Source organism: Loxodonta africana, chromosome 1 (assembly GCF_030014295.1).
Source record: "Loxodonta africana isolate mLoxAfr1 chromosome 1, mLoxAfr1.hap2, whole genome shotgun sequence".
NCBI lineage: Eukaryota > Metazoa > Chordata > Mammalia > Proboscidea > Elephantidae > Loxodonta > Loxodonta africana.
In genome coordinates, this window is record NC_087342.1 from 82,518,236 (window position 1) to 82,528,026 (window position 9,791).

Below are 9,791 nucleotides of genomic sequence, written 5' to 3' on the forward strand. Positions count from 1 at the left end.
GTTTCAGAAAGGGTGGCATTTAACCCAATGGCCTCTTTCTAGGCAACTCTTAGGGTTTTTATTTTTTGCTTTTTTTGGAGAAGCCCCACAGAAAAAATACCAGTTTGCTTTTATGAAAACAAGAGTCATCACAAAGCTAGTCAGCCATCAGGTGGTGTAGCTCAGTCGTAGAGAGTGTGCTTCTCACTCATGGGTTTTCTGCTTCAATCCCTGGCACCTTCTCTTCACTTTTTAGCAACCCTCATCCTCTCATCTCTTTTATTATGTTTGCTCTTCTCACAAGAAAAGGAAGCCGATGGTCCAACTGAGTGCTTTTAGCGTTCTCCCATTTCTGCTTCCTGGGGCTTAGTATCTGCCAGGGCAGGGCGTCAGCAAAAGAAAGACAAGAAGGAAGGGAAAGAAAAGGAACCAGTCCTTACCTCAAAGCAAGAAGGATTTTGCCAGAACAACTAGTCCATAAATACTGGGTTTTAGTTAGCATATCATGGAATACCAGGGTAGAAAAACAAGGACTGAGAGAAAGGAGAAAACTAAATGGCCCAACGAAAATTTTTTAGTTCTTTTAATCATCTAAGCAGTCCTACCTGCTCAGTCAGACTAGAGGAAACCTTAAGGCTCTTTCTCCTGCCCGTAAGGAGGCCACAAGGTGCCGGCTCGTTGGTCTAGTGGTATGATTCTCGCTTTGGGTGTGAGAGGTCCCGGGTTCAAACCCCGGACTAGCCCCAGTTTTCTTCCATTCATTATTGGAAACCCTGGTGGTCTAGGGCTTAAGAGCCAAGGCTGCTAATCAAGTGGTCAGCAGTTCAAATCTACCAGGTGTTCCTTGGAAGCCCTAAGTGGCAGTTCTACTGTGTCCAGTAGACTCGCTATGAGTCGGAAGCGACTCGACGGCAATGGGTTTGGTTTTTTGGTTTAGCCGACAGTGATTAAGAACTCAGCTGCTAACCACAAGATTAACAGTTTGAGTCCACCAGCCTCTCTTTGGAAACCCTATAGCGCAGTTCTGCTCTGTCCTATAGGGACGTTACGAGTCGGAATTGACTCAATCACAGTGGGTTAAAAAGGCTCTTTCTTAGGATCCTTGACAAAGCAGTCAGTGGTGGATGCGTGATTAGACGACCTTGAACAACCAAACTACAGCGACCAAGAAACGCGGAGGCACTTAACACCAACATTGAGTAGAATATCCACATTCCAGCCACCGACTCTACCAGCGGCCACAGTGGTTCAGTTCGAGAGGAGATTAGCCTTAATATTTTAAAAGTTTTCTTGTGCGACTCTGGGTTTTTTCAGGCTCGTTAATCTGGTTCATCGTGAAACGACTTTCATTGGAGGTTTTGAAACACCCTCTTGTAGAAAACATCCCACATTGCACATACACCTAGCTGAAATAAAATGCCATGAGAAGTGGCAAGTACCTAATTCAAATTCCTTCCCTTCTGCATTTCTTACATTTCGCCTACAGAATTCCAGTTTCTTGTCTTTAGAACTTCAAATAAAGTCACATAACATGGTCATTTCACAGCACACCAAGATTTCTGAGGGAGATGCAGCCAAAGGACTATGTAGGGGGGTGAGGAGAGAGAGGGCTGAGAAGGGTAAGAATAGACAGATGCATCTCAATTGCTTTTGTTTCCTAAAATAAACACTCTCCTTTGGAAGCCAATTCAAGAAGCTTCTACTTTTTGCCATAGGAGAAATAAGGCACCAAGAAGGGGCTCCAGCTTTCAATCACCTGACCCGGAATCAGAGGCCTTTCCCGTCTGGCCACGGGACCAATACACTAAAGGAGTAGTCCAAATCTGAAGAGGGAGTGTTACCAGGGAGCATTCAGTTTCTGTTTTCAAATGTTTAACTTGGAAATTGGGAGAAAACTCAACAACATTCAAAAAGGAATCAAGTAGCAGTTGAAACCACTGAAAACAATTACATAGAATTAATAAACTGTGCAATGATCAGAAATGACCTATTTTTTCAAGGGCACTCCTCTAAGACACTGATAATAATGATGCATTTGGTGGAGAAATAAGAGTCAAGAAGAAAACTCTTCAATAAAAGGGTGCAGATGACAGCAAGAGGAGAGGAGCCTCCAAAAGTTGGTACATTCAGACCTTTCCCGTCTCAAAGATAAGATGGCCTTGCTTTGAGGAGAAGGGTCTGGAAGCTCAAACAAGAGCACCTCCTGCCAGAAATGCCTGTTTTTTATGCCAGGAAAAGATTTTATTTTAATCTGTTCATAACATAATTTTTAACAATTTCATCCTCTATCAACAAGTAGAAGAATCACATGCAACTAGGGAGTAGGTCCCAAACCTCACTTGGTAAGTGGTCCAGAGGTCTGATGGGTAATTTGGTGGTTTCCAAGATATTTCAAGTGGGAGAAGTGGGCCAAAATACCTCGGAGGGGCACTTTTCTCGTTGAAATCCTAACCTCTCAGATATTTTGCTTAAAAGTCATCCCTGAGTTCTCTTGGTATTGATTCACAAAGGAATCCAAGGCAATTTTGTATGACCCACCCCCGCCTATGCCTGATATATTGGTAGGGTAGGAGAAAAGAGAAATCCACAAATTCTGAAAGTACAGCAATTACAAATTGTCTCAGTTTTCACATAGCCTTTGTTTCTTGGAAGTGCTGAGTTTTTTTTAGAAATAAACAACACTCTTTTCCCAGAGGAACTATTCTGTCTTTCCTCCCCAGAGAGGTTAGTCTTTCCTTCACAGCAAAACTTCCCTATTCATTCCCAGATTGACTGTACAGTATTTTCTCCAGGTTTCACTCAAGACTTACGAACTATCTTGAATCATACTCTGGACGATATGTCCTAATGTACATTAATTCATAAAGATAATTATCCTCTTCCTTTGGATGTGGCGGCAAACAGTGAATAAAGATATGACGAAGGAGGAGAAAGAAACTAAGAAGAAGGAGTGGCTCACATTGGTGAACATGGTACATGTTTAAGAAAGATAAGCACAGAGATGGAGAAGATTAAATCCAGGCTCCTTTGCAAACCCATCATTTTGATACATTCTCATACATCTTCAAATTCTCTCCAACTCTTTTCTCCTGTTTCCCAAGGCTGCAAGAAAGATGTACAAGACAACGCAGAGAGATACGAAAAAGAGTAGCATTCGTGTTGCTTCAAGAAAAATAGGTTCAAGTGGGGAAATAAGAAACAAAGGGATAAATTCACAACATTTGGCAAGTATTGAAGACCTCCACATCTATCCGTGCTGTCAGAAAACTGGCAGTGCTCTGTCTTGGGGTCACGCTCTGGTTGTTAAAATTTAAAGAGATACAAGGCAAAGACAGAAGGAAGAGAAATGATCCAATGGATGACACCACCTCTTTCAAACAAAATATTCTTGCCAACAAGGAGAATTCAAGGAAAACTATCTGAACACATGAAATATGAAACCAGTTGGCAACATACAACCAAAAAAATGAACCTGTTGCCATCAAGTCTATTCCAACTCATACAGAACCAGTAGGACAGAGAAGAAAGGCTCCACAAGATTGCCAAAGAGCAGCTAGAACATTGCAACTGCCATAAAGAAGCCTAAATGAGATGCTCAGGAAACACTACATAGGTTTGGGTAGCTCAGTTGGTAGAGCAGTGGGCCTTCAATCTGACGGTCCAGGTTTCAAGTCTCTGTTCAGGTATTCTTAATTATTTTTCTTACACAGAAGGGCTTCATTTCACCCTAGTTACCTCTCTTAGGAACTCTGCTTCTTCACTCCTCTCATCCCACTTTTTGCTCTACAGAAATCTGAAGAAAACAGAATGTGAGTTTTAGTCTTTAGTTCAAATCTTAGAGAAACAACAGCCTGAGACTAGAAGAACTAGATGGTATCTGGCTACAACCAATGACTTCCCTGACAGGGAACACAACAGAGAGTCCCTAAAGATGCAAGAGAGCAGTGGGATGCATACCTCAAATTCTAGTAAAAAGACCAGACTTAATGGACTGACTGCGACTAGGAGGACCCCAAAGCTCATGGTCCCCAGACCTTCTGTTAGCCCAAGACAGGAGCCATTCCCAAAGCCAACTCTTCAGACAGGGATTGGACTCGAGTATAAGATAGAAAATGATACTGGTGAGGAGTGAGCTTCTTGGATCAAGTAGACACATGAGACTACATGGGCAGCTCCTGTCTGGAGGGGAGATGAGAAGGAAGAGGAGGAGAGAAGCTGGCTGGATGGACATGGTAATACAGGGTAAAGAGAAGGAGTTTGCTGTCTCATTAAGGAGAGAACAACTAGGAGTATATAGCAAGGTGTATATAAATTTTTGTATGAGAGACTGACTTGATTTGTAAACTTTCTCTTAAAGCACAATAAATTTTTTTTAACTTCTACAAAATTCAAAACAAATGCATACATTTCTTAGTCTTCCTTTAGTGCAAGAAAAGGCTGGAAGCCTTTTCAATGATTTAAAAGCTGTACATGCACCATGAAAAAGTGATTGTGATGAAGAATTTGTTGGAGTAGGGTTGACTGAATCATTTCAAAGTGAGGGCAAAGTTATGTAACACTAAAGGGCAAAAGGAGTTGTCTCGAAGTCAGACATTTATAACTGGGGGACTGCCTGTATAAGGTATCTACAACTAACTCATTTTATATATATATATAGTTATGGAGAAATTAAACAGAATTTAAAAAAGATATATCATGCAAACGTTAATCAAAAGAAAACACGAGTGGCTATATTTATATCAAATAATGAAAACTTCAGACCAAAAAATTAACAGGGACAAAGAGAGACATCAATTAATGATAAAAGGATCAACCCACCAAAAGCAACAGGAAGTCATCAAATTACAAGGAGGTTCCATTCTAATGACTCCTTCGTATGTGAATTCTGCTATAAGTCAAATATCTCATTTCTTCTTTTTAGTTTTCAGTATTATTGCCTTTTATTATGAATATTTTTATAAATCCAAGCTTTATTTATCTCGGGAGGTTGGAAAAATTACACACAAACTTACAGATGTGATGACAGAAATAAATTATACACTGTATTACCTATTACTAATGATAAGTGGGAAAAAAATCCAGTTCTCTGTTTCATTGTAACACTAAGGTAAGTTGAGACTACCGGAATAAAAAAAGCAGTGTTAAATATGTAGGCACCAAATAGCAGAGGTGCAAAATATGTGAAGAAAAAACTGATCGAATTGAAAGGAGATGTAGACAAATCCACAATTATAGTTGGAGACTTCAACACTGTCTCTAAATTATTGAAAAGCAACTAAACAGGAAATCAGCAAAGATATACAAGGACTAAAAAACTGCATCTGTAAACAGACTTAGTCAACATTTATATAGCACTTCACCAAACAAGAGCAGAATACACATTCTTTTCAAGTCCCCATGGAGCATGAATCAAGATACAGCATATACTCCGGGCCCTCAAACAAACCTTAACAAATTTAAAAGAATTGAATCATACAAAGTGGGTTCTCTGACCACAATGGAATCAAACTAAAAATCAGTCACAGAAACAGAAAACAAATTTTCCAAGTTGGAAACTAATCCACACACTTTTATATAATCTATAGGTTAAAGAGAAAGTCTCAAGGATATAAAATGAAAATACAACATGTCAAAATTTGTGGGACACACTAAAGCAGTACTGAGAAAGAATTTTATACCACTAAATTCCTACGGAAGAAAAGAAAAAAGCCTCGTGTCAATTTATGTGAACTCTCACTTGAAGAACCTAAAAAAAGAGAGAGAAGAGCAAAGTAAACTCAAATCAAGTAGAAGTAAAGAAATACTAAAAATAAGAGCAGAAATAAATTGAAAGTAAACAAAATGGAGAAAAGCAGTGAAAGAATAAGTAGGTTCTTCAAAAAGATGAATAAAATTAACAAACCTCTAGATTGACAAAAACAAACAAACCAAAAAAAAAAAAGAAGAAGAAGAAGGAAAACACAAAGTGTCAGAATCAGGAATGAAACAGGGGATATCATTATAGGCTCTACAGACAACAAATGAATAATAAGGAAATAGTCTAATTTATGCTACACACATAAATTTGACAACTTAATTGAAACGGACCAATTGCTCACAAAACTCAAATGGCCACTACTTACCCAAAATGTATATGTACTGTGAATAGCATTGTATTGAGGATATTTAATTTTCTAACTTTAAAAGTCCTCTACCCCTCCCCGCCACCCAAAAATCACCAGGTCCAGAAAGATTAATTAGAATATTCCAACAAATATTTAAAGAATTAACCCAAACTATACACAATCATTTCCAGAAAATAGAAGGGGAGGGAATGCTTCCTAGCTCATTTTTTGAAGCCAGTATTACTGTCCCCACATGACCCTTCCAATTTTTCCTACCGTGTTCTGAAAGTGCCTGGAGAGAACAAGTGGATAACAGGAAAAAGAGCTAACACATGAAATGACCACATTACCTCTGTTGATAAAATGGGTCCTAAAACAAATAAATAATTGACCCCATGAATACAACCAACCTGAGGCTAATCAGACTTGGAAGCCAGACAATCTCTCTCCTGACTACCTGCTATGGATATTTACATCAGAGAAGAAAATTGAGAAGTAGTGACATCCCAGATGGGAGTGCTGGGAGCAAACATCAAATTCTGTGTCTTCCCAAAGATACTTTGATTCAACAGGAATACATACAGAAATAGAGACATTTTTCAAACCAAAAAGCATTAGAAATTTACCAGCGGTGGAATGGAAATTCCTAGAATTTTACTGGTCATAAGAAGCAGATGTGATAAGATTGACCATGAAGGAACAGAGACAGAGACTGTTCTTTACAAAGGAAGCTTTCATCATACCTGTGATCCAGTCACCTTTTATCTGTAGTTGTTGTTGTTGTTAGGTGCCGTCCAGTCGGTTCTGACTCATAGCGACTCTACACACAACAAAGCGAAACACTGCCCAGTCCTGCCCCATCCTTAAAATTGTTGTTATGCTTGAACCCATTGTTGCAGCCACTGTGTCAAGCCACCTTGTCGAGGGTCTTCCTCTTTTCCAATGATCCTGTACTTTGCCAAGCATGGTGTCCTTCTCCAGAGACTGATCCCTCCTGACAACATGTCCAAAGTATGTAAGACGCAGTCTCGCCATCCTTGCTTCTAAGGAGCATTCTGGTTGTACTTCTTCCAAGACAGATTTATTCTCGCTTCTGGCAGTCCATGGTATATTCAATATTCTTCACCAACACCACAATTCAAAGGCATCAATTCTTCTTTGGTCTTCCTTCTTCATTGTTCAGCTTTCACATGCATATGATGCGATTGAAAATACCATGGCATGAGTCAGGTGCACCTTAGTCTTCAAGGTGACATCTTTGCTTTTCAACACTTTAAAGAGGTCCTTTGGAGAAGATTTACCCAACGCAATGTGTCTTTTGATTTCCTGACTGCTGCTTCTGTGGCTGTTGACTGTGGATCCAAGTAAAATGAAATCCTTGACAACTTCATTCTTTTCTCCATTTATCATGATGTTGCTCATTGGTTCAGTTGTGAGGATTTTTGTTTTATGTTGAAGTGCAATCCAAACTGAAGGCTGTGGTCTTTGATCTTCATTAATAAGTGCTTCAAGTCCTCTTCACTTTCAGCGAGCAAGGTCCTGTCATCTGCATAATGCAGGTTGTTAATGAGTCTTCCTCCAATCCTGATGCCCCGTTCTTCTTCATATAGCCCAGCTTCTCATATTATTTCCTTGCATACAGATTGAATAGGTATGGTGAAAAGATAAAACCCTGATGCATACCTTTCCTGACTTTAAACCAATCAATATTCCCTTGTTCTGTCCGAACAACTGCCTCTTGATCTATGTAAAGGTTCCTCATGAGCACAATTAAGTGTTCCGGAATTCCCATTCTTCTCAATGTTAACCATAATTTGTTACGATCCACACGGTCAAATGCCTTTGCATAGTCAATAAAACACAGGTAAACATCCTTCTGGTATTCTCTGCTTTCAGCCAGGATCCATCTGACATCAGCAATGGTATCCCTGGTTCCACATCCTCTTCTGAAACCAGCCTGGGTTTCTGGCTGTTCCTTGTCGATACACTGCTGCAGCCATTTTTGAATGATCTGCAGCAAAATTTTGCTTGTGTGTGATATTAAGGATAAAATTTCCACATTCAGTTGGATCACCTTTCTTGGGAATAGGCATAAATATGGATCTCTTCCAGTCAGTTGGCCAGGAAGCTGTCTTCCATATTTCTTGGCATAGATGAGTGAGCACTTCCAGCGCTGCACCTGTTTGTTGAAACATCTCAATTGATATTCCATCAACTCCTGGAGCCTTGTTTTTCGCCAATGCCTTCAAAGCAGCTTGGACATCTTCCTTCAGTACCATTGGTTCCTGATCATATGCTACCCCTTGAAATGGTTGAACATCGACTAATTCTTTGTGGTAAAATGACTCTGTGTATTCCTTCTATCGTCTTTTGATGCTTCCTGCTTCATTTAATATTTTCCCCATAGAATCCTTCACTATTGCAACTTGAGGCTTCAATTTTTTCTTCAGTTCTTTCAGCTTGAGAAAGGCGGAGCGTGTTCTTCCCTTTTGGTTTTCCATCTCCAGCTCTTTGCACATGTCATTATAATACTTTACTTCATCTTCTTGAGAGGCCCTTTGAAATCTTCTGTTCAGTTCTTTTACTTCATCGATTCCTCCTTTTGCTTTAGCTCCTCGACATTCAAGAGCAAGTTTCAGAGTCTCCTCTGACATCCATCTTGCTCTTTTCTTTCTTTCCTGTCTTTTCAATGACCTCTTGCTTTCTTCATGTATGATGTCCTTGATCTCATTCCACAACTTGTCCAGTCTTTGGTCACCAGTGTTCAATGTGTCAAATCTATTCTTCAGATGGTCTCTAAATTCAGGTGGGATATACTCAAGGTCATATTTTGGCTCTCGTGGACTTGCTCTGATTTTCTTCAGTATCAGCTTGAACTTGCATATGAGCAATTGATGGTTCTTGGCCCCTGGCCTTGTTCTGACTGATGACATTGAACTTTTCCATCATCTCTTTCGCAGATGTAGTCAGTTTGATATCTGTGTGTCCCATTCAGCAAGGTCCATGTGTATAGTCGCCATTTATGTTGGTGAAAGAAGGTATTTGCAATGAAGAATTTGTTGGTCTTGCAAAATCTATCATTTGCTCTCTGGCATTGTTTGTATCACCAGGGCCATATTTTCCAACTACTGATCCTTCTTTGTTTCCAACTTTTGAATTCCGATTGCCAGTAATTATCAGCGCATCTTGATTGCATGTTCGATCAATTTCAGACTGTAGCAGCTGATAAAAATCTTCTATTTCTTCATCTTTGGCCCTAGTGTTTGGTGCATAAATTTGAATAATACTCATATTAACTGGTCTTCCTTGTAGGCGTATGGATAGTATCCTATCATTGACAGCATTGTACTTCCAGACAGATCTTAAAATGTTCTTTTTGATGATGAACACAACACCATTCCTCTTCAAGTAGTCAGTCCCAGCATAGGAGACTATAGGATTGTCTGATTCAAAATAGCCAATATCAGTCCATTTCAGCTCACTAATGCCTAGGATATCAATGTTTATTCGTTCCATTTCATTTTTGACCATTTCCCATTTTCCTAGATTCATACTTCATACATTCCAGGTTCTGATTATTAATGGATGTTTGCCGCTGTTTTTTCTGATTTTGAGTCGTGCCACATCAGCAAAATTATTTGTAGTAGTGCCCCACTAACAGTGGTGTCCTAAGTCAATTCTTATGTAAGTTGAATATCTTTTTTTTTT

General features: G+C 39.5%; 1 non-coding gene across 1 annotated transcript; it reads left to right on the plus strand.

Moving 5' to 3' along the window:
• The first annotated feature begins 651 nt into the window (after window positions 1-651).
• TRNAP-UGG (transfer RNA proline (anticodon UGG)) lies at window positions 652-723 on the plus strand. The gene has a single exon. It is a non-coding gene; the product is annotated as a tRNA-Pro (tRNA).
• Window positions 724-9,791: the final 9,068 nt, after the last annotated feature.